The sequence below is a fragment of the Canis lupus genome, chromosome 38 (genome assembly GCF_003254725.2).
Source record: "Canis lupus dingo isolate Sandy chromosome 38, ASM325472v2, whole genome shotgun sequence".
Lineage (NCBI taxonomy): Eukaryota > Metazoa > Chordata > Mammalia > Carnivora > Canidae > Canis > Canis lupus.
The window spans coordinates 8,665,167-8,689,430 of record NC_064280.1 but is presented as its reverse complement, the minus strand read 5'-3'; the positions used below and the strand labels follow the sequence as shown (position 1 = coordinate 8,689,430).

Below are 24,264 nucleotides of genomic sequence, written 5' to 3'. Positions count from 1 at the left end.
GTCCCCCTCCCATACCTCCCGCTCATGTGTACTTGTGTACGTGCTCTCTTTCCTCTAAAATAAATGAATAAATCCTAAAAAGATAACAAAATAAAATAAAAATAGAAATAAAAATACTGCTTTGATCCTCAGAAACTTACGATCAAGTGATGGCTTTATATAAGGCAGAACACATGGCCTATGGGAATCCTTGTTAGAAACCAATTCTTTTTCAACTAAAAAATCAACATTCTCTATTTTTTTCTCTTTCTGATTTTCTTATCTCATACATGACATATATTCAAATTTGTAAGCCAAATCTTTTTTATTTAAATTCAATTAATTAACATTGAGTATATTATTAGTTTCAGAGGTAGAGGTCAATGATTCATCAGTCTTATATAGTACCCAGTGCTCGTTACATAACATACCCTCTTTAACGTCCATCACTCAGTTTCCCCATCTCCCCACCCCTTCCCCTCCAGCAACCCTCATTTTGTTTCCTATGATTAAGAGTCTCTTATGGGTTGTCTTCCTCTCTCGTTTTGTTTTATTTTTCCTTCTTCCACTATGATCCTGTTTTGTTTCTTAAATTTCACATATGAGTGAGATCATATGATAATTATCCTTTTCTGATTGGCTTATTTTGCTTAGCATAATACTTCTAGTTCCATTCATATCAAATGGAAAGATTTCAATTTTTTGTTGACTGAGTAGTATTCCTTTGTATATGCATACCACATCTTCTTTATCCATTCATCTGTTAATGGACATCTGGGCTGTCTACACAGTTTGGATATTGTGGACATTACTGCAATAAACATGGCAGTGCATGTGCATCTTTGGATCACTACATTTGTATCTTTGGGGTAATTATCCAGAAGTGCGATTGCTGGATCAAAGGGTATAATTTTCCACTTTTTGAGGAACCTCCATACTGTCTTCCAGAGTTTTATTTTTTTTAAGATTTTATTTATTTATTCATGAGAGACACAGAGAGAGAGAGAGGCAGAGATACAGACAGAGCGAGAAGCAGGCCCCATGCAGGGAGCCAGATGCCAGACTCTATCCCGGTTCTCCAGGATCACAGCTTGGGCTGAAGGCAGGTGCTAAACTGCTGAGCATCCAGGGATCCCCATGTCTTCCAGAGTTTTAGGCCAAAATCTTCCTTTCCTCTACCTTCTCTCATTGCATATATCAAATCAATCCCCAAGATCCTCCCAAGAATCAAATCTATCATTTCTTTTCACACCCACTTTACTTGAGTGGGTCATTACATACCCCCAACACTACCACCATAGCCTCTATTCTAGATTGCTGCAATAGCTTCAAAATAGGTCTTCCTAACACCCATGTGGCTCTCCCCAATTTTTTGTTTTTGTTTTTGTTTGTTTTTTACTACAGTTATCTCACTATAAAGTGAATTTTGAACATTTAACTCTTTTACCCCAACTTATGACTTTGTGTCATTTGCCCTCTGGATAACATCCAAACTCCTTAAGATAATGTATAAAATTATCTTCACTTACAGAATTCTTTATTTTAATCTTTCTGCTGCGTATGCCACAACAATTTTCAACCAAACATCAACTATGCTTTGGTCATAATTTTATTCTTCAAAATCATCTCACTTTCTCCCTTTCTTCAGTGTCTTTCCATATGCAACTTATTCTACCTGAAGTACTATTTCAATTGGATTCCTTTACCTGCCCAACCTTTACCTACTTTGAACTTCAGACTAAACTGTCATTTCACCACAAAGCTTTCTGTGACCCTTTGAGATTGGGTCAAATTTAAGATCCCTTTACTTCATCAATTATAGCCCACTTATATTGTTTATTTATGTATAGATAATGACTTTTTCATATTCCCCCTGCCTCCAATTAGACTTAGTTTTAGAAGGACAATAATTGTTCTTATTTTAATGACAACTAGATAGAGTTAGCAAAGTACCTGAAATAAAGTTGCTTAATAAGTAGTGGTTGAGTGAATGAAAAAATGATAATTAAGTACTAAATTGAGGTGTAATTAATGTGATATGGATGGCAAGATTAAGAAAATTCCTTCTATGTGGAAAGAAGAAAGCTTTACAAAAGACTGTATCTGAGCTATACCTCAAGATGACAATAGCTCTTAGAGTTGAGAAAGGAGGGAAATAGAGTCCTGAGATAATGATTTGGTGTCCAAATCATGAACATAAATGACATGTTCAAGTAGTATCAAAGCAGAGCATTCTTAATATTCAAAAACCTTTACAAGTAAGTATATAAAAGCATCATTAATTATTAGCTTGAAGTCAATTATAAGGAATTATCATGATCATGCATATAATTGTGGAAAATTCAGGATCTTTTTATTTATGATCCCTTATTCATAGTTTCTAAAGAAAGACCAAACAAATACGAGTTCAAAGGAAAGTACAACATAAATTCTCTTCTCACTAATAAGCACGGTATATGTTTTACTATGTTGTCACTCTTGAATTTACAGAATAATAATATATAAAGAGCAGTTGAACAACTTACCCCTCTCCCTTTGAAAGGTTCTATACTAGGGGTAACTTTAACTGAAACCCTTCTAAATTTTATCAGAGAAAAAAAAAGACAGTAATGATGAATATGATATGCTCTTTTCATTTTCTTTCCAACAAAATTAGCTTTATCAAGCTCCTTTGATATGCCAAGCATTTTACCAATATTTCCTTATTGCATTTCCTAGCAATACAGTACAGTATATATTATTATCACCATTAGCTTGTTTAGATGATGGAGGTTCAAGGTAAATAAATAGGCAGCAAAGCAAGGACTGAATGGCAACAGTTTTGAAACCAAATTGAAACCATGCTCCCCCTATTACACCATACTGTAACCTAATAAGAACTGACTGCAGATCAAAGTTATTAGGATTTTTGCTGCCATTTAATTAAATGCTCTTGAACAAACTAAAATTTTAAAATTGAGAATAAGGGCACCTGGGTGGCTAAGTTTGTTAAGCATCTGACTCTGGATTTCGGCTTAGATTGTGATCTCAGAGTCCTGGGATTGAGGCCCTCATCTGGCTTCACACCAACTTGAAACCTACTTAAGAGTCTCTCTCTTCCTCTCTTCTGCCCCTCCCTTTCCCACCTTAAAAAACATTAACAAATATATAATAAAATAAAGTGGAAAATATAAATAATAGAAAATTAAAATAAAAGTTAAAATAGGAAGTTTTATCTCAGTCTATTATATGCAAGTTATCTGAGTATTATGGGGCTTCATAATATAAGTTTTCATATTAAAGATTTTCAAAGCCTATCTGCTTCATCTAATTTAATTTTTTAAAGATTTTATTTATTTATTCATAGAGACACAGATCGGGGGGGGGCACAGAGAGGGGGGCAGAGGAAAAGGCAGAGGGAGAAGCAGGCTTCATGCAGGGAGCCCGATGTTGGACTGGATCCAGGGTCCCCAGGATCACACCTCAGGCTGCAGGCGGCGCTAAACCGCTGCGCCACAGGGGCTGCCCCTAATTTAATTTTTCAATGAAGGTTATAATTTAATCAACTAAATGTGATTCATCTTCATGTATTTAAAAATATGTACCTTTAAACAAAAAAATCAGAAAACAACTTTTTCCAGATTATATGTATTATTTAATGGGTTAAGAAGTATAATCATGGTCAGTGATTTAATTTACCTATGTGCTCTTCAGAGAAATTACAAAATTAATCCAATAGGCTTAATGACTCAATCTTATTATAAATTGCTTTATAGTATTACAAAAGAAAAAAATATATCCAAAACACGTAAAACCGAATTGGTTCTCAAAATATGAAACATAATAACATTTCCGTAGAATGAGATGATTTCAATATTTTGCTGAAATGCAATCATAAATTTTTAATTAATGTCAGTTTTCTTATGTTCTCAAAAATCCAGATAATGACAAGAATATGAAGATCATTATTATCAAGTGGCATTTTAAGAAATAATAGTGTGAAAATTCAAGACTACAACAAAATATATATATTTTATAGTATTATTTGGCAGAAAAAATCCCTAGATATGAGGAAAGTCATTTTAAAGGCATTGCTTTTCTAAAGTAGCAAATTTAAGTATTAATTTGGTGTACATATTTTAAGATATATGGATAATGTAATCATTATCTTACTATATACATATAAATTTGGATTATCTTTGAATATTCATGACCTATATATTGTATATAGTCAGTTTAATAAAAGAATAAGAGCTCCATTATGCAATGATTTACATCATTGCTTTAGTAATGACGTATTAATTTATGGCATTAGTTAAATAGCACTTATATTCTAGAATTCTAGACTTCAAATGACCTTAAATTGTTCTCACTTAATCTAGATATTGTTTATTTAAAGGTAATGAATTTTTAAATAGCCTAACAGAGTAGAATTAGGCATTTTATTAAATAAAATGTCAAGAAATTCATCAAGATATAAAATCTTGTATATGTTATATAATGTGTGCCATTTTCTATATAAGTAAGCAGAATTTTGCCATTCTTTCTTCTGTACTCCACCAGAAGCATAGAGAAATGATTGCTTTACCTTTGTGCACCTGTTGAAATGAACAGTAATGTGCAGAAATGAGGAAAAAAGTCATTCTGACTTTTAGCCATGCAATTTGTCACTGGGCATATTTGGAAATTATACCAAAAGTTTTTTTTTTTCTTATGCACTGATAATTATTTCAATTTTCCTCAAAAACCGAAAACAAATTTATAAAAAGACAAAAAATGTTTTGATAATCCCTAAAGTAGAAGAAATACCATATAACTCTAGGCATTACAGAAACCTGAGATTATCCAATCGGGAACTAAAAAAAAGATTGGAATACATTCTTGTTTGAAACAGCAATTCCTCTTGAACTTTAAAATGTCCTGGTGGGTTAATAACTACCCTAAATCCTTTTGAATATGTTAGTTTGAAAATTATTAAAATAACTATCAACCCAATTGATTTCCACAATATGCTACTATTATCCTTTTTAACCCCTTTGTTCATAGGACCAGCTTATAAAGGACTTCCTGGCAGGGATTATGTTTTAGTAATCCCTGTGGCCCCATATTTAACAAACTGTCATGTAGATGGTAAATTTTTGAAACATGCACTGAATTGAATTTCCTTTTTTTTTTTCTTTCATTCATGGACTATTTCATTATGTCTGCCTAAACTAGCAAGAGATTGCCATTATATTCATCTGTTAGGAGTGTTTTATTATTATACTTTTTCACTTTTCTGCATTGTTGTTTCTTTTTCTATTTTTTTAATAACTGAGCTTATTTGTTTTACTTTTTAATTTTTTTAAAAAGATTTAATTTATTTATTCATGAGAGACACAGAGAGAGAGGCCCAGACACAGGCAGAGGGAGAAGCAGGATCCATGCAGGGAGCCTGACATGGGACTGGATCCCGGGTCTCCAGGATCACACCCTGGACTGAGGGTAGCGCTAAACCGCTGAGCCACTGAGGCTGCCCAAGCTTATTTGTTTTAAATCATGTTGTATAAGTTAAGATTGTATAAATTAAGATTATCCTGAGAAGTAAATTTTTCCAGTGATTTAACTCTGCTAAACCTATATTCCAGAGGGTCTTTCTCATTATTTATTTTAGCTGATCAGGCAATACAGTGCCTGTGAATTACAGCTTTAAGTGTTTTCCATCTTAATGAGGGTCAGTATTCCTCTGAGGAGTATATACTGCAGAGGGAACTAATCTCCTGCTTGATCCTGTCAATACAATCTTGTCCTACCAATAAAGAAGAAGTTAAATGCTACTACCTAATGGTAGAGCTGATTAGAAAAAATGAAGACAAAATGAGTTCCAGTCCTTAATTCTGTCCAGCATATAGGGGATATCATTCTTAAAAGTCCAAAGTTCAAGAGTCGCTTGGGTTATCTTTATATTTTAAACATAAAATATCTTGGTGTTCCAACATAAGTGATTATCTACCAAAATATTTTGGTAAGATTCAGATTGTACTTAATTTTAATTCATAAGGAAAGTAGAAAGTAAAGAATAAAGTTCAGATGCAAGATATTTAGAATAGCATATTTAGATTGCAAAATCTAATTTTAAAGTTAAGTATGAGAAATGCTTCTGAAAATGTATTATAATCAGTATCTTTGATTACCAAAACAGCAAAACAGAAGACAGTTTAAAGATATTTTTTTTCCAAAAAAGACATACAGATGGCCAACATATACATGAAAAGATGTTCAACATCACTAATCATCAGGGAAATGAAAATCAAACCCACAATTAGATAGTACCTCATATTTGTCAGAATAGCTAGACTCAAGAAGATAAGAAATAACAAGTGATGGCTAGAAAATGGAAAAAAAGGAACTCTTGCACTGTTGATGAGAATGCAAATTGGTGCAGTCATTGTGGAAAACAGTATGGAAACTCCACAAAAGTTTAAAAATAGAAATACCATATGGTCCAGTAATTCCACTACAGAGTATTTACCCAAAGAAAATAAGAGCACTCATTTGAAAATATATATGCATCCTATGTCTATTGCAACATTATTTTAAAAAATATTTTATTTATTTATTTGAGAGAGAGATAACATAGGAGAAGGGGGTGGCAGTGGAAGAGGGAGAAGCAGACTCCCGCCTGAGCAAGGAGGCCAATGGGGGGCTTGATCCAAGACCCTGGGGTTATGACCTGAGCCAAAGGCAAATGCTTAAGTAACAGAGCTACCCAGGAGCCCCTACTGCAGCATTATTTACAATAACCAGATATGCGAGCAAGCCAAGTGCCCATCAGTAGATGAATGGATAAAGAAAACAATGGACTATTAAAGCCAAGTGTCCATCAGTAGATGAATGGATAAAGAAAACAATGGACTATTACAGAGTCATAAAAAGAACAATATCTTCCCATTTATGGCAATGTGGATGGACCTAGAGGATATTATGCTGAATGAAAGAAGTCAGACTGAGAAAGACAAATATCATAGTATTTCACTTATATGCAGAACCTTAAAAAGGTTTCAAACAAAAGGGCAGAAACACTTCCACAAATACAGAAAACTGATAATTGAGGTGGGAGTGGGCGATGGGTGAAACAGAGGAGATATAGGCTTCAGACTATGGAATGAATAAGTCTCAGGGATGAAGAGAACAGCATAGGGGATATAGTCGATGGTAAAATAAATAAATAATTTGAAAATAAAGAACAAATAATCTACATCTACATACAGTACTGGAATGAAAATAATGGTTACAGACATCTGTATTTAATATGGTCACTATAGCTAGGAATAAGATTCTGCTTTTTCTGGTATAGTCTGATAATAAAAGCATCCTGGTTTGTAGGAGAAAAAAACAATTCTTGTCAGTAAAAGAATTTTGTCACATACATGCAAATTTAAAGAGAATTTGAGGAAATAATTTTTTAAAAAGGACAACATGCAAGTACTAGGCAAATAAAAAGACAATAAACATTTGGCACCTTCCTTTATGGATAATGACTTCAGTCACAATTTTGCAAAGTTTTAGAAATGCTTTAAATTTTTTTTTTCTTGGGGACTCCCAGGTGGCTCAGCGGTTTAGCACCTGCCTTCATTCAGCACAGGGCGTGATCCTGGAGTCGTGGGATCAGGTCCCACATCGGGCTCCCTGCATGGAGCCTGCTTCTCCCTCTGCACCTCTCTCTATATATCTCTCATGAATAAATAAAAAAAATCTTTAAAGAAAAAAAATTTCTTAATAATGATCCTGGGTGAAAGCTAAAACTATAATACTAACTTATTCAGTAAAGTCATTTATACTGATGTAAAGACTAATATATTTTAAGAATTAGACATAATGCTGGGCTGAAGTGTAGAAATGCCTGAGTTTGGAACCAAATGGACAATAAATCTCTTGTTCTATATAGGACCAAAACTTACCTTGGAGTTTACTAGGACTACAAGGTGAAAAGGGCTATTTAATTAGAAGTTATTATATGGGGAAATACAAATAGGAGTGTACTTTCTAAAGTCACAGATAAAGTCCAGTAAAACTATTAAAGTTTTTTTTTTTTTAAGGTCCTGATTGTTAGGCTACAGGAATTTTTTTTTTAATTTCAAAATAATAATCTCCAGGTATTTTCATTCATTTGTAAGGAAATAAAAGTGTTCAAATGTTCTTAACCTAGGAGTGTATGGTTATAAATATTGTCAGCAGACTCCTAAACTTGTCTTCTAATATTGATTAGAAGGTATCATTAAATTCACAGGCTAATCCTTGTAATTATTTGATAGTTCCTATGATAATGTAATAATCACTGCAATTCCAGTACAAGCAACACGAGGCAGGGGTTTTTATCTGTTTTATTCACTAATGCATCTATAGCACTAACAAAATAATCAGGCACAGACAAGGCCCTAATAATAAGATAATTACATTTGTAAATTATTTTAATGTTAACCTTTTTTGTTGTTGTTCCTTTTAATTACTAAAAACAAAATATATAACCCATTGGAAATGTTTCCATTAAAAATAAACTAGCATTTAAGGGCAGCCCGGTGGCTCAGTGGTTTAGCACCGCCTTCAGCCCAGGGCCTGATCCTGGAGACCCGAGATCAAGTCCCATGTCGGGCTCCTTGCATGGAGCCTACTTCTTCCTCCGCCTGTGTCTCTGCCTCTCTCTCTCTCTCTCTCTGTCTCTCATGAATAAATAAAATCTTTTAAAAAATAAAAATAAAAAAACAAACTAACATTTAAAACACAACAAAAATAAATAAATCATGATAAAATGTCAACTAAGTCATTACCCTGAAAATTTTTATGGTTTTATTTGCACAACTGTCCTGGTTCCTACATTCCTCATTAATAAATATCCTCTAAAACTCTGGATAGAAAATTAATTCTTTATTTGACCTATCTGTATGCTGAGGAATATGACAGCCTTTTTCTCTCAAAGAGAATTATATTTGTAGTATCAAAATAATTGGACATGTGTGAAAATAAAATCAGTGGCCAAGCGTTAAATTTGCCTTGATGGATTAATTAAAACAAAATGTACTACAAACAGCAAAATACTATAAGCCTCTTATGCACAATTGTTATATCTTTTCATGGTTATATTGCCAAGGTTTACCCCAGTGCACACCACTGATTATACATACATTCAATAAATACTTTTTAAAAAGAACCAAAGGTAACAACAAAAAGAGGTGATTTACAATAAGCAAACCAATTCAGCATCAAATAGTTAAATTCTTATCTACTGTTCTCCAGTGCCCTCTGAACCATATCTAAGAAAGCATGTCACAACTCTCCATTTTCTAATGGAAGAATGCACATCTTACCCATTTGCCAAAGATGCAGGGATGGACAATGTTTTCACATGGTAGGTAGCCTTGTATTGCCTGATATTGGTAATATATTCTAGCTAACCTAAGCTCTTCTCTAACAATATTTTATTTTTCCCCAACATACAATTTTGAAAACATCTAATATTCTCAAGGACCATTCTTGTCATTATATTACTTTAACTTTCAAAATAGCTCAAATTGTCTTCAAACTTAGAAAGTTATAATGAATTTAAGATACTAAATTTCAAAAGAAAAGCAAAGTAAGGGGAGCCTGGGTGGCTCGGTTAGTTGGATGTCTGACTTCTGATATTGACTCAGGTTGTGATATGCGGGGGTCTTGAGATGGAGCCCCATGTCAGGCTCTGTGCTGAGTGGGGAACCTGCTTCAGAATCCCTCTCTCCCTCTCTCTCTACATCTTCCTCTGTTCATGCTCTCTCTCTGTCTCTCTAAAATAAATAAACAAATCTTTAAATATAAATAAATCTACATGAAAAATAATTTAGCTTCTTGAAGAGAGTTTTTATATTTTAAAAAAGCCAGATTTTAAAGGATATTATAAGCAAGCATACATGAGACATCACTATGTCTCACATATAGACACTATTGAGTGTTAGCTAGACCCAGCATATCACGTACACACTATCAGTAATTTTTAAAATCATGTTGTTTGAACTTGTCAGGAATTGCCTTCTAAATAATAATCATATGAATCAATGTTATGGGAATTACCCAAGACCAAAATTTGGTAATAAATAAATGTTAATGAACAGTTAATAGTTGTCTAGTTTCAAATCCCGAGTAAATACATGGTCATCTTCAGTTTAGACCTCTACAGATCTGTTTCTAAAATAGGGTAAAGCATGGTAAGTTTTTATCACTTTTCTGACAAAAGAATACTGTAGAGCTGGATAAAACTCTTGTTTACCTCGCTGACTCAATGTTATTGATGAGAAAGAAATATTTTTAATAGTTAATCACAGCTATTTATATGAAGGTGCTGATTCTTACCCTAAATCAGAATTGATCTTCTTAAATAGTAGTTGTCAAGGATAGGCCTAAAAAGTAATAATGACATGAGTGATCTTTCATATTCATCCTGACCTATCTTTGTATGATTGTAATATATCTGCATTTCATGGATGGATGACAGATACAAATGAAAACCTGCCAGAGTTCCGAGAGGAAACGTGGATGCCTGGTTACTTTTACCATGGTTTTGTCACTATTCAAAAATAGACAAAATATAAAGATAGCATACATTTAAAATGTCAAGGGGCCCCTGGGTGGCTCAGTCAGTTGATTGCCATACTCTTGATTTTGCTCAGGTCATGATCTCAGAGTGGTAGGATCAAGCCCTGTGAGGGGCTCTGCAACCAGCAAGGCGTCTGCTTGGCATTTTCTCTCTCCTTTTTTAAAACAATAATGATAATGATAATAATAATAATAATAATAAAGTAAAAAAATAAAGTGTCAATAATCTGTCTTTGATCTAAAAGTTCTCAAATAAGGAGTGATATATTACAAAAATCTGTGTGTTGGGGGAAAAGAGGCTTATAAATCCATAAGCTACATCTCCACTCAAAGGGGAGAAAGATGCTTAAAACAAGTATCTTAATCAAAAAAGATGTTTTAAATTTAATTTTACAAGATATGTGGAGTGCCCCTTATGAAATTGCTCAGGAGTCCCTTTTCCTTAGCTGTAAATTTTAAGTTTCAATTCACTTCTCTTAAGTCACAATGTAAAAATGATAATGTTTTGGGGTAATTGTTGAAACTTCCTAAGTATGAAAGAGTACATCTTACTAATTGGAAAACACATATCCTATAATAATTGCTTTTCTCAAGAAAATTTTTGAATTAAAATTAACAAGTTTTTTAAAAACTCCATTTGGAGTGAAATTAGTAAAAAGGAACAACAACAAAAATACTTTCTAGTTGTTACTGTTATTGATTGGTAGTTGGCAGATTCTTTTTATTCTATTTTGGAAACTTTTAGTCTGCCACATTATTCCATAGGATAATCTCCCAAACACTGCTTACCACATTTAAAAAATGTACTTCACTTTGTATATTAGTGACAGGTCTGAATGAATAATCAAGATTTCAATTACTGTAAACTTGAGTCACTCAATGTAAATGTTTTGTGTAAGCTACGCTTAGTCTATTTATTAATCTTTGGTATTTTATAAGAAAGTGTTGAGAAAAGCATGAGTTAATTACCTATCACTTTTTACAACTTTGTTGCAATATTTATTTCACCACTAATGATTTTCTTCTAAATATTTAAATTGTGTTTATTATTATTTAACAGGTGTTGACTTCTGAAAAATACTGTTCTATCATCTATGTACATATAAAGGGCTGATTTTTCAAACCATCTGAAATGTTACCATACTAAAGACATGAAAGACACTTAAATGTATTGTCTACTGTAGGACTTCCTGATTGAATTAGTTTTGTTCTATATTTACTTTACAACAGAAGAAGCTTCTGCACACAGCATTAAATTCCATATCTGAAGCAGTTAAGAAAACCTTGTTTCTTAAAAGGATATGCCTATCAAAGATATTATAGGTTACAAAGAACACATTATACATAACATATGTGATTCTGTAATATGATACTTGATTGAACCTATGCTTCAATTTTTAAATTTATATGCTGGTTTAATTTAATCATTTTCCCAAACTTTTGCATTTGTGGACATCATCTGGAATGTTTTAAAGAAAATGTTTTCCAGTTGTGAGGATGAGTGTTTAATGAATCTGTAAAGTAGCACTGTGCTTATATTCTGGCCACTATTTGACACTGGAAATCTAAAATGCATGCCTACTCAGTTCTGCTCTTCCCAAGGCAAAATTGTTTTTTAATAGTACAATATTCTAGAGATAGCTTTTAAAATTAACAAAATGCAAGACTCCAGAAAAGTTAATAAAAAACAGCTCAATCCTGATGAGGTTGGCTGATATTCACAGAAATCAGGAAGACTATAAGTATTCTTTCACAATAATTCTATAATGGAATTTAAATGAAACACACCATTATGAGACAATAATTCTTATATAGCAGAGAGCTACAATACATTTGAATGTAATGTTCACATATTTATTAATTTAATCAATAAATGAGTATTTTATAAATCTAATTTGCTGGAACTATAACATGGTAACTTCTTTATTAGCTGTTAAAGGAAATTTGTTATGCTTTGGGTGCTTTCAAAGACATATACATCTGAGTAAATTAGGTATAAGCATTAAAACAAACACTCCTAAAATATTAATTATAAATAAAAATAGGTCACACTGAGGATAAACACCAATTTAACTGTAAATTTAAGAACAAATAAATATTGTGAGAAATTGTAAATTGTGTTTAAGAGACAACAAGGAATATGGAAAATTAAGAATCTATAAGACTTTTTAATTTTTTAGGACGCATGTCATCTTTCCACACCTGAACTTATTCTTTCTTGGTTAAAAATAAACATTTTAAAAATCAACACATCTGTTTGTTTCATGATAACTACCTAGGAATCCGGTCAACTCATTAAAAATATGTTAAGTTTATCTATCAATATTAGGGGAAAAGAAATTGGTTAGAGATTCGTAATTGGGTTTATTTCAATTATAGAGCATCAACTAGTTATTCATGATTTGTTATTTCGAATACAAAATTGAGAAATAGCCCAGAACTGTATGCATGAATACTTTATTTCATATATTAAGTACCGAAGAGTGGATTCATAGTTTATGAAATCATTATCTATGAAGACTTATCAAATATGTCCCGAAATGATAGTAATGAAAGCTTTAAAATGGTATTGATAAGGATATTTGATGATCAGTAAAAAATGGTTTGAGTGGCCATTTGATGTCACTTAAAAAAAAATAAAAAGAAAGACAGGGAAGGAAGAAAAAAAGAAATTAAGAATAACTTCCAGATATATTTTCAGTAGAAATGTCATTAGTGTTCATGATAGAATTTATTTTAGAGAATCCTTTTTTTCTACACTAGAATAAACGTTATTATCTATCCCCTTCTTTTAACAATCCATTAGCAATCAATAATATTCAAACAAATTATTTTTCTTTTGTTTTGCTTTAGAACTTACAAATTGTAGATATTAACATCACAAAACCACATAGCCTTGAATGGAGTAACTGCTCAGTTACATTCCTAAATGCCTAGATGAAAATATCCAAGTAGTTGCTAAATTAAAACACCAACAAAGCCGGATGTTTCCTAATTAATTCTGGTAAACTTAATATTAGTTTATAAATGATGTTTGAAATTAAAACTGGTATTTTTTTAGTTTCTCCATTTTTTGAAGTTGCTACACGGGAATATTTTTATCTTGTTTCAATTAAACTGACAGGAATCATCAGGTTAATAATATAAATGTGCTAAGAAACCATACTTTCCTTTCACTAAATGACCCGAAAAGTTAATCAAGAATAAATCTTTTTGTTAATGTGACTTGTGTCAGAAGTACATTAAAGCCAAAGTAAACATAATGTAATTAAAAACTAATGTGCCTCAAGGAATGTATTCTTGAACTTTTGTTTTTTTAGGTACACAATATCAAAACAAAAAGAAAATATGATTTATACTCATTAGACACCATGGCACCATAAACCAAAAATATTTGATACTAATATTTTTTAAAAAGTTGTCAACATCCTTACTTTTTCATGGAAAGAGAACTTTATCAAAAACAAAGCAAAAAAAAAAGTAAATGTATTTTTCAAAATACATTTTGTCTTCATTGCATGTTTGTCTGTTTAAAGCATCATCTCTTATTATCTATGACAACACTATTAAGCAGAATTATTTTCCCCACGTGAGAGTTAAGGAAAATAAATGAAGAGTGGTCAAGAAATTTCAATAGGATTGTATTTAGGAGATAGAACTAGAAGTGACATTGAGGAAGGAATCCTAAACCCATCTTACTCTATGTTTCACGATAGCCCACTACTGGGGATAAAGAGAAAAATGTTAAGAATCTTAGAAGTCTATCTCATTAGTCATAAGTCATAATCATATTACCAAATAGCTTTTGTGATATTTTTTCATGAAAGATAAATTTGTGCTCAACATGCCACAGATTGGTGTTATGTTCCTGTTTGTATCTGAACTTCAAACTCGTACTCAATTTTCTAGATTACAAAAATTGTAGACACTTATTCAAGTCTGTAACTGCTCATTTTAGAGGTAATATGAAAAAAAAGTCAAAATAACAGGGAATATAGGGAATAAAGCATAGGTTGATAACAAGGTATCAAAGTTTTGAAGTCCTACCAGTTAAGTTCTTTGCACTTGTAGAGAAACACACAGAGGCACTATTCTGAAAAGGCATTCCATTTTTATTTAAAGAACATACAAATCTAGTAGTAAGGTTAATTTTATATATGCATGTGTATATATAGTATACACACACACACACACACTCACTAACACACTTTAAGAATCCGAAAGGTTTCTTCCTACTTAGGTTTGATTTACTTAATTATGATATATCAATCATTTTGCATGAAGAAAATCAAGATGTACTGTATTTTATTTAAAAAATTTACATTTCCATTATAATGTTGAGTTTAGGAAAATATTTCATGAGAGGCTAGAATTACATATTATCTGATTAAATGATAAATGAAATCAATCATATATGCATCGTGTCTATTTCATTTGGAAAACATTACTAAAGCAATGTAGATTAAATAAATACTTTCTCCACCCAACTAAAAGTGGGTGAGCGTGCACACACACACACACACAAACACACACATAAAATGAGCATGTTCACTACAATAACATTCCAGAAGGTAAGATGCAAAAGAATTGAGGAATTGACACTCATTGACAAATTACTTTCTCCAGTGGAGTAAAAACTACCTCTTGCCTCAAACTCCTTTTAAGAAAAGCACTGTAACTTCACGATTTTATGACCCAAAGTTTCAATTATCTTTCTTATATCTTCAAGATGTTATCAGTGAGCCTTACAAGCAGAAAAATTATTGATCAGGGATCCACATCAATAAATGTAAGTACTAAAAATATTTCCCAGAGAAAATCGTAAAGAATACAATTTCTTAGAGAAGAGAAAGTGTTAGAAATAAATGAAAATGTTTTAGGATCATGTTTTATTAAATTTTTGCTTCATTACATGGGGACTCCAGACTCCTTCAATATGTAGGCAAAACATAACAAAACATTATCAATAATAATAATAATAATAATAATAAAACTTCACATACTCACGATGTGTGTTGTCATTTTAATTGAGTTTTTTGTTTAACAGAAGAAATCTATTGGCTGGTACTATCATACATCTACAAAATTTAGAATTTAAAATAGCTTTAATTATGAGAGATTTACTTTAATTTTCTAAATTTATTTTTTCAGTTTCCAACTGGTTTTCCAAGCCCAAAGATTTCTCTACTGGGGTCCTACATAACGTTGCCTTAGGGCAAGCTCTTTTCTTATCCTTTTTGAAAACCCAACCAACCCCCACCTCAAGAATTTTTTTTTTTGAAATTGGAAAATAATATGGCTATAACCCACTCAGCATTTTTCCCAAGTAGTCAGAATTAAATTTCTAGTTCAAAATGCCTTTTATAGTTCTCCAATTGTTCTTATATTAAGGTCTGTGACCTTAAGAAGAAGCACTATTTCAAGGCATTCCTCCAACTACTATTTTACATACTTCATTAGGGTTATGCATCCTTTCCTCCAACTCCGGACCCTCCCCATTTCCTCCTCTCACCTCTACCCAGTTTATGATTTTTGTAACATTGTTAAATCATTCAAATGAATGCAAGTTAAACGTTTAAATGGATTTAAAGGTTTCACAAACGTGAATACTAAGAAGTTATGCATCCTAGCAGAACCATCTGAAAAGACACATATCCCATCGCTTGAAGCAGGGAAAAATTACCACAAGATGGGTCAAATACAGGTTATATGACTGTCAATAAAATATAGACATTCAATCCTTACCTGCTTAACTGCATGATGACAAACAAATCTAAACAGCATGCACAAAAGTCTCAAAATTCTGAATCATCTGTCTTCGAAGCTGCTGAGTTTAATACCCTGATGCTTTCTTCTTTGCTTCCATACATTTGACTGGCTAGAATATTTGTAAGCAATAGTAGGGTTATTCTGCAACCCCTGTCACCTCCTCTTCTCTTCAAGCCACTGGTGTGCATCTCACACAGCTCCAAGCAGGCATCTCATCTTCGGAGGGAGAGCCTCCCCAGCGTTTCCCGTACACATTCCCATTAGAAAGAGGTCCCTGCTCTAAAGGGCTGGTCACGTTCTCGACCTGGTGCAGAGTAAAACACTCTCGGGTTCAACTCCTGGGGACTAGGAGCACAGCCCTCAGAGACACCAACTCTCTGCCGCTGCCTGGCTGCAGAACCAGCAGAAATCAGCGGCCAAGAAGCACCACCCCCTCTCGGGTGGACTCCGAGGGGAGCGCTCCCAGTCCCAGATCCTCCTACTTCCCACCCCACCTCCAGAAAAAAAAAAAAAAAAAGGGAAAACGGAAAAATGAAAAGCCCAACTTGCAAGTGGGTCTCATAGAAGCCACACGGCTCCCAACCTCATTCTTTAAGCTTTAACTTCAACCTGACAGTCTCAGCTCCAGCTCCAAGTTGAAATCCAACTCTCGCCCCCCCCAAGGCCCCCCCCCCCCCAGATTCCCGCGAGTCACTGAAGGCAGACAGGGAGCCACGGTCAGTAATACTTGAACCCAGAGCCTGAGCAGTCCCTTAGCAGGTGTGAGCCCAACTAAGCAGGGGCGGCGGGAGGGGGGGCTGGGGGGGGATGAAGAGGGCGATTATGGCTTTTTATATAAAGCGGGCATGCTGAAAAGCCCTCATGCATTCGTCTGAGGTGCAGCTCATTAAAAAGAATAAATAAATAAATAAATAAATAAATAAATAAATAAATAGATGCAAATATGCAAAAGGGCGTTGATAAGACTCTAGAGCTCCCAAGCCCATCCTCTCGGACAGAATGAGGGGTTTTGCTCAAGTTTGGCCTGAGGCAGGCTGGAAATGGTGCGTCGGGCAAGGCTGCACCCCCAGCCCAGCCCAGCCCCCCAGCCCGGCGCGCCCCGCGCTCCCGGGGCTGCCGCTGCCCGCACCGAGCGGCGGGCGCTGCAGGGGCCGAGCGCGGGGCGGGCAGGGGGCGGGCAGGGAGCAGGCGGGGAGCGGGCGGGGAGCGGGACAGGCCCCCCCAGGCCGCCCCCGCCCCGCCCCGCACCCAGCCCGCGGCCCCGCTGCAACCCCGCACCTCGCGGGCAGCGCTCCGGGCGCCCAGGTGGCTTAGGCGTTGCCGGGAGCTGCGGAGAAACCCCCAGGCACAGTCGCCTGTTGCTGGCCCTCAGCTTGCAGCGTCCTTGGCGGCGGAGCTCTCAGACGTAAATGTCCCCCTGCCACCAGCTGGAGTTTCAGGCTAGAATACAGCAAAACGCCTTACCTAAGCACCGTGCGTCTGTGCTTTGCTGGAGTAGACTGGGTCCAGAGGAGAAGACCCGACTGCACTGAAAGTTGCGGGTTTTTTTTTTTTTTGCTCTTGCTTTTGGGGTTTTATCTCCCCCACCCCCTCCTTCCCCCCTTGCGCAACAGCAGCAGTCCTCCAAAGAGGGTGTTTGAATTGAATTCTGCTAAGCCCTCGCTCCTGCAACTAAAGTCACGGCGGCTGATGGCACTTGTCAGCCAGGACGACCAGACGAGGAAGGAGACCAGGTAGAAAGTAGTGGCGGGCGAGGGGCGCCCAGCGGTGCGCACCGCAGGCTCAGCCCCGTTCCCCCGGGCTGGGGGTGGGAGCCGAGGGGGGAAGCCCTTGCATCCTGAGCCGGGGGTGGGGTGGCGCTGCAGCTGGAGTACTTTCATGTCTGGAAGCTAAAAGGGCTTTTGAATTTTAAAAAGCATTGCTTGGGTCTTCACGTCAGCCCATCAGTAAGCACAGGGATAGTTCTTTCCCAGAAATTTAGAAAGAGAGAGCAGGAAAGGAAAAAAGGAAAAAAAAAAAAAATGAAGGAAGAAAAGACTGAAGAAAGAAAGAAAGAAAAAAAGAAAGAAAGAGCTTTAAACAATAGGTCTCACCTCCATCCATCCCAATAAAGAGAAATGTTGTAGAAACCAGGAACTTGTGCTGATGGGGGCTGGGCGGGGGGGGGGGGGGGGCGGGTGTCACAGAGAAAAACCTGAGTATGCATTAGAGATTACACTACACGCAGGCTTGACATTTAATTTATACCGTGTCCTTGTCCATATGTGAAGTAAAAGCTAAGATTTAAATGTTCCTCAACATACCTACAGTTAAAGGGGAAGTGATGATCATAACTGTCAGTGAAGCCCATAAAAATGTTCATAAAAGCAAAAAAAAAAAAAAAAACCACTGAGTTATTAACATACTCATTAAGTAAGAATTGAGTCTGGGGGTCGAACAAGTGTGAAGAGTGAGGCAATTACATTTTTGCATATAAAGTCTGTCCCTGATTTTCAGTTTATTAGAACCAAGATCATCAGTGCTTTTTTCGGATAGCTCTCCGCCTCTGAAATGAGCACTCTGTGTCCAATTAGCTGCTCACCAACTAAATTCACAAAATCAGAAATGTACTAAATAAGATGCCTGGATTGAAACACAATGCCCAAAATAACGTGTTCGTGTGTGATTTGGGATGTTGTAAGAAAAAAATGGTGCACTTAAAACTCCCACTCTTCTTCTTCCCATAGAGTGGTTTTTAGTGCTTACCGTCCTGCTAAATCCATTAAAAATACACTTTACAAAAGTCCTCCTTCAGTCATGTAATTGCTTGCAATGAACAAATGCTGACCTGAACAACCTTCTGAAGATCAGGGACTAGTGAACTTTCTCAGACCCTGAAATTGTCAGAAGGTTTCTTTTAAGCTCACTCTTAGATAAACATATAAAATTTGACCTTTCAAATAGCACAAGAATGTGTGCCAAGAAGCATTAATGGGGGGGGGGGATGGTTAATGTTTCCTATAACCTGTAATATAAATGAGGATAGACATAAATAATGTAAAAGGTGATGGGCTAATTCATTACATGGGCTATATCTTAGTAGCACGATTGCAACTAATATACTAATTAATGAACAGTCACACAGATCTTCGATGTCTGAAAGTAACAAAAATATCCTTAAAAATGAGATATCGCTCAAACACACAAAGCTTATTAAAAATGACACTAGCAATAAGTTTGCAATATAATATAAGGAGAAAAACTTACCAGAGGACATTTCAGGAAGCAAGATGACCGTGAGAAAAATATATCCAGGATTCAAACAGATATTCCATGATCTTCCAAATCAAGGTAGTGATGAGCTGCAGGGTGGTGGAACTTTGAAAAAAATCAGCAGTTCCTGGTGGCGTGTAACCAACTAAAAAGCAGCTACACAGAAAGCCACGAACCCCCCCACCCCCACCCAAGGAAAAGAAACAAAATGTGAAAAGAGGTGCCTTTTATTGGGGAGGGTGGGACGAGGGGGGGCTTATTTGTAATGATCCTTAGGCAGACAAAGTGAACATTTACTGACTGTCCATGCCCATACAGTGGGAGAAAATAGAAGCCGTGTGACCCCAGAGAACAGGAGGTGAAATACAGATAAATCTGCAAAGAGAAGTAAAAGGATGTGTTGAAGACAAGAGATAAAGAGAGAACTAGTGAGCGAGGCTGTAGTCATCGTGATAGATACAGCAGCAGGAATGATTTAGGCTGCTGGGAAGGATCCAATGAGAATTCAAGAGGGCACTGCTTCGGAAATCCTGCTCCCTTCTCCCCACTCGCAGTTCAAGAGTCACCTGCGTTGAGAACATTCTGATTAGGATTAATAGTATTCCATCAGTGCATTTCACTAGGATTTCCCTTGAACTCTCACTCGCAGCAACTGAGGGAGGCGCAGTAAGGAAGCCCATACGACCCCCCCCCCCGACACACACACCCCACCACCCCCAAATAAGCCACTGTGGTCACTTTAGGATGAGCAGACCAGCAGCGATTTGCACTGGGGGTGGAGACCGGAGGGCCGAAGAGGGGCCGAGGCCGCGTCGCCGGGCGCTTTCGGGGGCGCAGCGCGGAGGCTTAGGCTGGGGGGCCCGGCGCCCGCCCGGGTGATGGGCTGCGGCGGCGGCAGGAGCCTCCCGGAGCCCGGCTTCCCGCAGAATTCTGCAGCCCGCGCCTCGAGGCCATCACTTCCCCCCGAGAGCTCAGCTCCCAACGCCTTGCTTTAGAAGCTGGAGCTCTGGGGGACCTGGGGACCGTCCCCGGGGGAGCGGCGGCCGCGTCCCCCCGCGCTCCTGCACGGTCACCCGGGGAGAGAACCAGAAAAGGCTTTGCTGCCGAATGCATTCCCTTGTCGTGTTCGTGTCCCGACACGGCACACGCGATCGCCTGATGGATCGGGTAAGATGAGCTTTATTCCTTCTCCTGTTTCCCCTCCACGGTCCCATCCCGTCTCCCAAGCCCAAACCCGAAACCCTAATCCCCGGGTCTCCCTCTCCCTCTCCACCCCTCTCCCCCCACCCCCCCTTCTCATTCAATTGGAGAACTTCCCTTTCCTCTTTGAAATCGACTTCCCCCAGGGAACTGCCTGTGCGACCGAGGGGCTGGTAATTCTCTTTTTAGATGATTTATATTTTGGCAGTGGAATGATTCCCCCCTCGCCACCCTCGGGACCCTCCTTAGGGGGGACCCCCCCCCCTCCCCGTGGGTTCACCCTCCAAGCTCGGATCTGGATGAAGAGCGCTGTGGGAGTCTTTTGCCCTCTGCTCTCTCTTCCTCCGGACCCTGAAGCTGGAGCATTATCCGCCTCCCTCTCTCTCTCTCTCTCTCTTTTTACAAATAGGAGGGAAAGGCAGAGTGGAAATTGATTTCTTGCAGAGACTGAGGCGCCGAATGATGGAATAAACATTTGCCCTGGATAAAAATGTTCTTGGTAAGTAATCTTATTTTCTACGGTTTTAAAGGAAACACATTGCTTCGCATCGCCCCATCCCCCACTCCATTCATTTATTTGCTCTCTGTATGTAAATCACGAGCTGGGTCAGTGGAAATTTTCTTTTCCTCTTTCCTGGGAGAATAGCAGCATGTAAGGGTGAATTTGAACTAGGGGGCTTTTAAGAAGAAAATATGAAGGCTTTAAGGCTCTTCATTTCTTACATTCAAAACCTACACAGGTAAAGCTGATTCCTGCTTGCATGCTGGAAGAGTATTTAAATACCTCCTTTATTTCCTAGTGTCTTTTCTTTCTCTCTGAAAATAGAATGACTTCGGCTAGTAGCCCCATGTCCAAGGTTTTCATATACCTTGGTCATGTTCTAAAATTCCATTGCAGAGATGAGACTGTGTATTAAGCTAAAGCTTAATGAGTAAGCTTTAAACTAAAGGCAAGTTAGAGCCATGGTACCCCTTACCGATGTGTACATCTTTGTCCCAATTCTTGTACCAGATACAAATTATCAGCTTCCAAGATAGCCATTTGCATGTTGTGGTGAGACCTATAAATTCAGAAAGCCCTCTGGTTTTCATGAGTCTATAGCACCCCCAGCCTGCATTTGCTTATTATGTGACGAGTGTAAAAGTGGGAGGAAGCCAAACAGCCCTGGATTGTGCTTACATCATATGTCACTAAGTGTACAGAATAATACATCTTGCAAATTGTGTGAAATTGGTTTATTAAGCGTCAGCTGACCGTTTTGGATACAAAGAACTAAAGGAGACTTGCTTGAAGAGACATCATTGCAATTTTGAGTCATAGAATATATTTTATGGGTGTAATATCTGTATTATTTTTTCCTCCATTGTTGTTATACCTTATACTGTACACCCCTTATGCCCAACTTTAATGATAAAGAAAAAGCTAACTTGAACAAAATTTATTCCTGATACAAATAGGATGGCCTTAACTTCATCCAAAACATCTATTAAAATTCCATTGATAAGAATAGAGTTCATTTCAGATCATCAATTTTCTAGAATTCTATTAGGAAATCCCAGAAGACAGATAGCCAAGTGTAATATTTCAACAGCAAGGCAAATTGTGCATGTGCTCAATCAAGTATCCATAGTCTTTATTACTATCAAAATTGTCCAGGGAAAAAATTTCATGTGTGTTTAACTTTTTTTTTTTTCTTTCTCTCCTTAGGCTGTGTTCCAACCCTAATAAGGACCTACAGCAGAAGTTTTTCTTCAGTCATCTAATGTTACCCAAAAGATTACTTGTGTGTTATATCTCTTTTTACACAGGCTGACAAATGTTGGTAGGGGGATCTGAGATCCACACAAGGAGGATGAATGCCCTGAATTACATTTGTTACAAATTCAACCTTAACAATTGTGATATACAGATATACAATCTTCCTAAGCTGCCTAAACCTACTTACCTAAATTACTATTCAAAGAAATACAGTTATTTGTTGAAGACCCAACCTAAGTTAGAAAATGTAACATTCGTGAAATAAATGTAAGGTTGTTGTTCTTTTAAATATTTGAAGAATAAAAAGCTCAGGATGATACTGACTTTGTGACCCATGGTTCCCTAACTTTAACATATTTTATAGCACTTAAAATTTGTTAAACTCTGTAAGTATCTGAGCATTATATTAAATCATATGATAAAATTTGATGAACCTCAAAATAGAACCATAGGTTTTTATATCTCTTAGTTAGCTCCTACCTGGTTTGTACTTAGACCCATCTCAAAAATTACACATTTCATTTTATACTGAGTCTGTCCTTTACTGAATAATCTCAAGGTACATCTACAGTTGGTATTTTAGCACATTTTATATTACTGGTAAGGTCTTTGGTTTGCCTTCCTGGCTCCTTCTTGTGGGTATATAGGAACCACTTAATATATTTCTTACCTATTAATACACTAACATGTCTAATCCAAAACCAATGTCCAAGGCATTTGTATTTGAGAAATTGTGAATCTATTTGTGACTAAAAATGACAATGTGCTTTAGGTTGTCTTAACCTCAAATTTATACTATATATAAATATGTAATTTATATCAATTACATTTATGTTAAATTACATTTTTAAAAAATTAATTAAATATCAAATACATTTATATTAACTAAAAAGTAATCTAACGTATTACTATAAAAATGTAGTAATAAGAGTAAATTAAAACTTTCTTGCATACAAAGTGAATCAGTCATACATCGTACACATGTGATGCATATATAGTTTCCCTCATTAGAATATTGAAATTTATTCATTTTAGTATCTGCTATATGTTTATTTTGGCTTTATATAGATATTTCTCTTTGAAAACGTCTTAAATGTCTTAAATATTTAAGTGTGAAAACATTTTCATGTCTCACTCCATAATACGAATATGCTGCTAAATAAACTGAGCCAATATATTTGAATCTCAAAATAATTATAGTAGTCCCCTGCCTTATCCACAGAGGATACAGTCCAAGACCCCCAGAAGATGCCTAAAACTACGGGTTTAGAAGAACCCTAAATATACTGTTTTTTCCAAAACATACATACTTTAATTTATATATTAGGCACAGTAAAATTTTAACAATATCAAAAAATAGAACAATTATAAAAATATGCTGTAATAAAGTTATGTGAACGTGTCTCTCTCAAAATACTTATTGGACCATACTCAACTTTTTTTTCTTCTCATGTTGATGTGAGATAATAAAATGAAATGGATGAGATGAAATGAGGGAATGACATAGGCATCAGTGACAGAGCTTTAGACTACTACTGACCTTCGGACTCCTTATCAGAAAGGGATCACCTGTTTCCAGAAACTGAAGCTGTTGGTAGGTTAACTGAAACCGGGGAACCAGAGACAGAGGGGACTACTGTATGTTGGAACTTGAAGGAACTTTAATGGCCATTGAGTCTAACTCTTCATTATGATGAAGAAATTGAGAATCTAAGTGGTAAGTG

General features: G+C 36.2%; 1 protein-coding gene and 1 long non-coding RNA gene across 5 annotated transcripts in view; one reads left to right on the top strand and one right to left on the bottom strand.

Annotated features, from left to right (window-relative positions):
- The window catches only part of BRINP3 (BMP/retinoic acid inducible neural specific 3), a 377,833-nt gene extending 357,702 nt beyond the window's left edge, over nt 1-20,131 (bottom strand). Inside the window, exons 1-2 of one of the 4 annotated variants that reach the window (XM_035711117.2) lie at nt 16,306-16,799; nt 15,564-15,638 (exon numbers count right to left, since the gene is read on the bottom strand). The gene's annotated coding sequence lies outside the window, so the exon portion shown is untranslated. Of the gene's footprint in view, nt 1-15,563; nt 15,639-16,305; nt 16,800-17,793; nt 18,181-19,575 lie in introns of those variants that run through there. The other 3 variants (XM_025421013.3, XM_035711116.2, XM_035711115.2) reach the window with 3 other exon arrangements.
- Nucleotides 20,132-20,219: 88 nt separating this feature from the next.
- Nucleotides 20,220-22,864, top strand: LOC112643158 (uncharacterized). Its single transcript, XR_003125670.3, has 3 exons — nt 20,220-20,748; nt 21,191-21,280; nt 22,490-22,864. It is a non-coding gene; the product is annotated as an uncharacterized LOC112643158 (long non-coding RNA).
- Nucleotides 22,865-24,264: the final 1,400 nt, after the last annotated feature.